This window comes from Opisthocomus hoazin, chromosome 9 (assembly GCF_030867145.1).
Source record: "Opisthocomus hoazin isolate bOpiHoa1 chromosome 9, bOpiHoa1.hap1, whole genome shotgun sequence".
Lineage (NCBI taxonomy): Eukaryota > Metazoa > Chordata > Aves > Opisthocomiformes > Opisthocomidae > Opisthocomus > Opisthocomus hoazin.
In genome coordinates, this window is record NC_134422.1 from 22,001,725 (window position 1) to 22,009,508 (window position 7,784).

The 7,784-nt window shown below is 43.1% G+C and overlaps 1 protein-coding gene and 1 long non-coding RNA gene across 2 annotated transcripts in view; one reads left to right on the forward strand and one right to left on the reverse strand.

Moving 5' to 3' along the window:
• LOC104328993 (sodium channel protein type 3 subunit alpha-like) overlaps positions 1-1,593 on the reverse strand; it is an 80,744-nt gene extending 79,151 nt beyond the window's left edge. Inside the window, exon 1 of the mRNA XM_075431097.1 lies at positions 1,489-1,593. The gene's annotated coding sequence lies outside the window, so the exon portion shown is untranslated. The remainder of the gene's footprint in view (positions 1-1,488) is intronic.
• Positions 942-3,733, forward strand: LOC142362458 (uncharacterized). Its single transcript, XR_012765088.1, has 2 exons — positions 942-1,504; positions 2,099-3,733. It is a non-coding gene; the product is annotated as an uncharacterized LOC142362458 (long non-coding RNA).
• Positions 3,734-7,784: the final 4,051 nt, after the last annotated feature.

The following is a 7,784-nucleotide window of genomic DNA, read 5'->3' on the forward strand; positions in this document are numbered from 1 at the left end:
CGCAGAGCTGATGCGCTTCTGGCCGCGATCAGGGCCAACAGGCAGCCAGGGCTTCTTCCCATCTGCCTGCAACAGACACAACTGAGCGCATCCTGATAAAAACGAGGTTTTGCAGCCCACTTAGAAGCCAGAAAACATTTCCACTCAGACACACTGTTGACATGAAAATGGCAGCACCAGAACTGCCTTTCATTCCACAGAAAAGTTCACACCTTATTAGTGCCATGGTGCCATACATCAAATGGTAAACATGTCATTACAGTAATTCATCTTGCAAAACACAAAGGGGTTGTTGGGTTTTTTGTCGCTAACTCTCATGTATATATTTGCTCTAAAACAAGTTCAGCTGGAGGGGAAAAAAGAAAAAAAAAAAAAGAAATTTTCCCTTCCACTACTTAATTGTGCTTTTTGCATCCCCTCAAGTTACAAGTCTTTTTAGTATATTTCAAAAACAATGAGATATTTTGGTAACAAAGAAACATTATATAGATTGGAGCCCTCAAGTTAAACAGCAAAATCTGAATTAACGTAAGGAGGGGAAAAGCGTGCTGAAATTAATTTTCTGGATGAAAAACTTCCCACCGCATGACTTTTCACAAATCAACCCTGTACTTCCATATAAGCGTTGCTCCCATCATTCGTCTTCCTACTAAGACTCTTCTGAGGCTGAAGCAGTATCACTCATGCAGAAAGCACAAAGTGCGCTTTTCTAAATCACTACTCCTTGGATAAAAGTCACAACAAACTGATTCGGATAAACAAAACAACTTTACCCGGAGTACAAGACGGAATGCGAAAAGTTTAGTGTTAAGGTAACAAGGCACATAGGAATGGTTACAGCATCGGGTTTTTATTTTCTCCACAAAGCCCCAGCAGAGACGGGGCCAGGCTGCTCTTCCCAGCTTGTCCTGTTGCGCTCGTGCCTCTGTGTGCTCCTTCCATCTTCCTACAGATGTGGCCACCACTGCTTAGCAACCGAGGGGACAGGATGGCAAAGGGGGAAATTCTCTATCTCGGGCTCACCCTGCTCCACCTCCACGGCTGCAAGCTATCTCTCACGGCAAATCAAGAAGAATACGTTTCTTTGTTGCCTCAGAGACACCAAGCGGGACCTCAGACATAGCCTGGTGCGAGCTGGAGACTCCTCCCTCGGCGGGTGTACAGGGGAGAATTCAACGAGCTGGAGACTAGGAGAACTGGGACTTGCCAGTAAAACAGCTCCCCAAACACCAATGCCAGTTAAAACAAAAGAATTTTTTTTTTTTAAAAAAAAGAAGAAGAAAAAGCCAGATGCCGCGGTGATGGGGAAGAGACGAGCAACAGAAAGACACGGGGATGAACCGCCTGCTGCAGCTCCCGCCGCCCGGTGTCCCGGCCGCCCTGCAGGGCGAGGCCAGCCCAGCAGGGGCCAGAGGGACCCGCCAGCGGCGGCTGAGAGCGAAGTGCGGGCGAGACCCCCAGCCGAGCGGGAGAGGAGCCCATACTCACCGCTCCCATGCCGCAGGTACGCGCTGCCTCCGCGCCGCACGACGGCCCCCGCCGCCTCACAGCCACAGCCGCGCCCGGCCCCTCCGCTCCGCACTGCTGCAGCCGCCGCCGCCTCCCAGCAGCTTCGCCCGGCCGCGCCAGGGAAGCGGCTGCGCCCGCCGCGTCCCGGAGACCGCGGGCCGGGCGGGGCCGGAGGGCGGGGCCGGGCCGTGGCGCAGCCCGCCGCGGGGGGGAGAGGAGAGGGCCGGTGCCCCGCGGAAACTTGGGGTGGGCGGAGAGCGCGGTTTCTGCGGACAGCCGTCCCGCTGCCGCCCGGCCGCCCCTCACCGGCTGCGGGGGCCCGGCCGCCGCGGGGCGCTGCGGGAGGAACCGGAGGGCGCGGGGAGCCGGGCTGGGGGGGTTGCGGCCGGGCACCCTCCGGCGCGGCGGCCTGGGTCGTTGCCTGTAAACGCGACGCCGAAGTCGCTCTTGGCAGCCGTTCCCCTTCGACACTCGGTGGGTCCCCGAGTGCAGGTGGCTCCTTGGCGTCCCTGGACTGCAGTCCAAGGCAGCGGCGTTACCCCTGTGCCTAATGAGCTTTTAGAAATACTCAGGTGTGTTTCTTCTCCAGCTGTCGCATTGCAACGCCTTTTGAAGACCTCTTGGAAAGCAAGCAATGAAAAACAAACCAGTCTGCCGCTCCGTGTGGGATGTGTTACTGTGTCTTCCTGAGACAATACCGATGTCCTCCGTGCTTTTGGGTGTGGACAGCAGACAGTAGTTCTGTGCAGATTTTAGGGGAAAACAGGCACCTGAGGAGCACTAAGCGTTCAGGCTCTACAGCTCTCTTTCTTACAGTGTGTATCGAAACCCACCACGGACAGCTAGCCGCAACCCCAGCCGCCGCTAAGTGAAGTTAAAATGCTTCGCCCCGAAGTCAAAATGCCAGCCCACCTAGTCTCCTCGGCACTTTCACCACCAGTGCTTTGTGTTCCTGAAGGGCTCCTGCTGTGGGCTGGGTGCGTTGTCTGCACCAATTCCCCATTCCGATGTTCTTAGAACCTCAGTGGACCTAGAAGGTTGCATAAAGTAGTCACGTCTGTAGTTTTTGTCCGTGGCCATAGCATAATAACATGAAAAGTCACTGGAAATATCTTGAATTCCATGTTGCTTCAGAGCAGCAAAGGGCAACATAGGATAGCTTTTGATGTCAGAATATGAAAATTCAGCATATACCTGTCACAACATAATAATAATCTAAGTAATAGCAATTGTTTTCTTTATCTTTGGAAATAAGTCTTCATCTTCTTTAGAGCTAAGAAAAATATATTAACAAAACCCACAAGCATAAATTTGAAGATGTTCTTAAGTGATCGGTCTTCTGTGCTTGCGTAGCTTGCCCAAGACCTGGCACTTTTCCTGATGCAGCACCAGCACACCGCGGCAGGGAGGAAGAGGTCCTAGGAGGGCATTTTCCTCTTCACTTTATCATGAAAATATGATAAAGTGAAGAGCAAAACGATCCTGTAGCACACTTAGTCTTTCCCCCAGGTTGTGTCTGACTTGGTACCAGCCCCCAGCCACGTGGAGCCTGCATGGGACAGTATCCACATCGTCCTGTCGCGCCGCCAGAAACCAGCTTCTTGAATGGGTCGTTTTCTCTTCATTTTAAATAAATTGGGAAAAAAAAAAGACACTTATTGCCTGCAGTATAGTAATGGTATTTGATAGCTTCAGCCGGGTTGCTCCGAACAACACATATTCTAAGAAGCAGTAATTTAGCACAGGAGAGTGTTACCTAACTTCAGTGACTACAAATCAAACCTCTTAGATTTCTGTATGTATTTAAAGTTGAATGTTAAACTGGAAGAGATCACATGCAGAGGGAGATTTTTCCTTTTGTTTTTTTCTCCTCTCTCAAAGGGTAACCCAAATAAAATTTTTTCCCGTTTACTATGTTTTTTTAAGTTGTTTCCATTTTTTTTTCCTTCTCCTTATCATTTTGACATTCTAATGCTGATGTACATTTGCTTTCTGAATGCCTTGTCTCTGTTGAAATCTGTAATGTTTCAGTATCCAGTGTTACTGGAATAGTCATGTTTGTCTTCAGGATAAGACAGGCCTGTGATATTCCAGATAACAATGATTATGTAGTTGGCTAACAATGACAGTGCTTTTAAAAATTACCATGCATTATACAACTAATAGATTTCTTTATGACACAGACTGCTGAATTAATATTAAAGAAGTAATTTGTTACATTGGATTGAAATAGGTTATTCAAAAGCGTCCCCACACAGCTGTAGCATTTTTCATCTGTTCATATAATAACATCTACTGCAGTGGGATCTGGATTCATTACTAGGCTGCAGTTACTCAGACTAAAGTCGCACGGGCAATGAGTACAGACTACAGCTAATTTACTGATTTGGTCCCTGTCTCCACACAGACAAAGTCTTAGCCACACCCCATAATAGTAATAAAGCCATTATTACTCTTTAATACAAGTAATAGGATCATAACTGTAATAGCTAATTGATAAGTGAAAAGTGATAGGGTTTATCAGATGGTACAACTGGTTTCCAAGCGAGATCGAGTGAATTGCAATAGTTAATATCGTAGCACCACTCAGTGTTCAAAGTGGATATAGCTTTGTAATCAGTATATTTCTTAGCAGCTGTGTTGCCACCTGAAGAAACAGTGATCCTACTATTTCTAATCTCATTAATCTGATACACATGGCAGTGTGCAGCTTACTTTAGATATACCACGAGAGAAGTAAAGCATGAATACAAACGTGTGCTGAATATGAACAAATTGGAAAAAAAATGTCTAGTACATATCTTGATATAAATGAGCCAAATGGAAGCATTAACGGAATGGAAATCACTACGGCTTGTTACCAGCATCTTTTCTCCAAAAGCTAAGACAGAATTTTTGACCTGTTTAGTCCTTTAGTTCCTTATCTACTTTCCTACTCGCAATAAATCATCCTGAAGAACAGAACGGACTTGGCCTCTGCCCACGCTTCCTGCCAAATAACATTATACCGTATAATGTGTACTGTGCTGACTTTTCATTCATGGACATGATTTTCAAGGAGACAGTTGATAATTGGCTTCAGAAAGTCTAGCCTCTTGCATCATATTTCCAGCTTGGCATCAGGCCATGTTAAGGTCACAGTGCTTCTATTAATGTGACAGTTTCCTCCAGGGACTGGATCTATGTGAAATTAAAATGATCCTATTTTCTTCTCCAGAAATCCTTGTTCTTGTCAGTCATGAAATATTGCTGTCTCAGGAGCTGCTTCTCTGGTGTCTCTGCAGTGAGCCAAGATCAGCAACTTCCTCAATGCCTGTCAACAGTCAGAAACAATTATTTTTTCACTGGCTTTTTTTTAACATGTACTTAGTAATCTTCCCTTCCTCTTAGTCAATAGTTCTCATTTTTCTTTAAAAATTGTACCATCAGGCTTCATGATGTGCACTGTCCAGTTAGGTGTTTCTTTCTGGCGTTATATTGTCTACCTTCTGGCTTTTCTTTACCATAGTTTAAGCTAAGCCATTCAGATGGCACCCTACAGGAGAATTGTCATGTGTGTGAACTGCTCATGCCATGAGAGTAGTCTAAGAATTCAGCATCAAATTCAATGCAAGATGGTTTTTGATGGTATTGAGTTAATATTAGCATGGAAAAATACACATGCCAAAATATGCAGTGTGTAAATAAATAGTAATAAAGCCACAAGTACTGCATCATGAGACACTGCGGTAGCAGCCCCATGAACTAACAGGTCCAGCTTCAGCTGATTCTGAAGTGCTGTTGCTGCTTACGAATTGTAGCAGGTGATGTGTTGCTGGCTCTGCGATTCCCCTGCTCTTCCCCAGGGTATATGCCATTGGCTTGTGCCACAGAACTAGCGAATTATTATCACTGTGGTGTTAAGTTCGTTCAAAATCTGCTAGTGAACTGGAATACAGCTATGAGGTTATCTAATTTAAAAAAATACTGCAAAAGTAAACAGCAGTCAAATTTTGCAGTTAAAACTTTCCTATAGTATGTCCATTTCAGTTTAAGCAAAAATTAATTTCATGCTATGCAAAGCAACCTAGAAGCAGTATCTGAAAGGTCTCACTGAGCTGTAGTGTCACGGGGCTCAGAGGCTACACGGAAAACACTGCTCCAAGACAGGGAGTTGAACTAAGGGAATTAACCTGCTGCTTTTACCCTCTCACCCTCTTTCAACAGCCCACCAACAGTGGTCTCCTACTTCTTGCTGAAGACTTGCATATTGGATTTTTTCTCTTATTTCAGTGGAATTGTCATCCACAAGTACAACGTGTTTACAGAAGGCTGAATTTAACTATAGGAAGTTCTAAAGAAAATTAGTCTTCCTAAAACACCTGTTATATTGTGCTTTTTTGTCTTAGTACAAGTGAGCGAGCCAACATTGCAGAGAGAGCAAACTAAGGATTTAGTGCAAAATCTCACTCGATTGCTCGACTCTTGCAACATTTGATTATCAGTTTTACATTGCAAACATATTCTTTTGCTGCTTCATTATAAATACAGGACAGGTGAAGTGGATGGAAAAAGGTATTTTGTACAAATGTCATACGTTGCATCCAGTCACGTATTTGAAGACAGGATCCCATTCTGTCTGTTCAAAGTAGAGTCATCATCATCAGTAACCTGAAACACCTGGACACCAGCCAGTTCCTGCAGACAAGCTCAACCCACAGTTCTTTAGCCACGTACCACCACACCTATTTTCCAGATTTCAAATTATTTGTTCTATTATTTACTTACCTCCTTCCCGTTTGTTAACTCTTGCAGCTGTGCAGGCAGTAGAGCTGTTTTCCACCAGCGGTCTCACTAAAACTGCTTTGGTTTGTTACAGTAACTCCAGCTGCAGCTATTTCCCTTCTTACAAAGCAAAAGGTAAAATGTGCTACACAGTGATAAGCAACAAAAAATCCAACATCAGTGATTTTAAAGAGCTCCTCAGGCAATTCATTTTACTCTTGGGCACAAGCTGTTTAGATCTTTAGATATTAAAAAGATCTAAGATTACTCTCAACGTTCAATACTTTCAGTGTTACCAGTGAATACAAATGTTTTAAGATGTGTAAGCCCTGGTTAAGCAATGCATTAGCACACTAAAACATCTATTCTACTAAATTTTGAATAATAAATAGAAATATTAATATAGTATTTCTGTATCATAACTGATTAGTTTGACCTGCATTATAGCGTCAGATCTCCCCTGAATATGACTTGGATTTTGCATGTATTTATCTAGTCACATTATATTGACCTGTCCACATGAAAAAATTTCTGCATTGCTGCGTATGCCCTTATACCTGTGAGGGTGGAATGTGAAAGACTGGAAAGCTGTGGATAGCTGAAAAATATTAATAGTATTTTACTTGCCATTTTAAAAGCACTTTTAAGTAGAAAGAAAACAAAGAAATATATTTTTAAGAATAAATTAATTTTAGCAGGAAATGGAGAAATTATTTCTACTCATAAAATGGTTTGCCTAAATCTCCCTTGCACAACCACATCAATGTAAGCATTTATCTCCATTTCCAACAAGAAAACACACACCGTAACACAGATAAAGTTTGATCTACTTTACATATATGGAATGGATACCTGTATTCTGACTTAAACCTTAAATAACTGTTATTAAATTAATATTGAAAATGAATGTGCACAGAGATTAGGTGCTTTTAAAAATTCTTTATTTAAATCAAGTCTTCCCCCAGCTATTCACATTTCTTAAATATTTTTTTCCCACAGGTTGACTAATTTTTTTCTCCATCAGTTTTAATTATACTTGCAGGATTTCTATCTGTGATTGAAAGAGAAATCCAATTGTTGAAATCAAAGGCAAAACTGCCCGAAAGATTTTCATAGAAGTGTACTATGAAGAAACTGCTCATTTCAAAGAAAATCTGTACTCTCTAAATTACGTTTTATTACTTGTCCAGCTGCTTTAAGTTTGTTGACTGTCCACTATGTTGATTTGTAGAGAAAACCATGTCTATTGATCACATTAAAAAAAATCTCAAGAACCTTAACAACACTTTGTGCCACTCCATAAGAGGGCACCCTTATCTAACAGCTGAATTTTATACAAAAAGTAAAATATAAAAAAAATGAAAAGGCCTTTCTAAAAGCTATAGGAGGGGAGGAAACCCTGTGGAGAGTTTAGTGAGAGACAAAGCGATTGAATTATCTTTACTGTCATTTTAGTGCTGGTAAGGCAAGTCTGACTTAAAGCATGCATGAAGTCTATACTGATGCTTTCC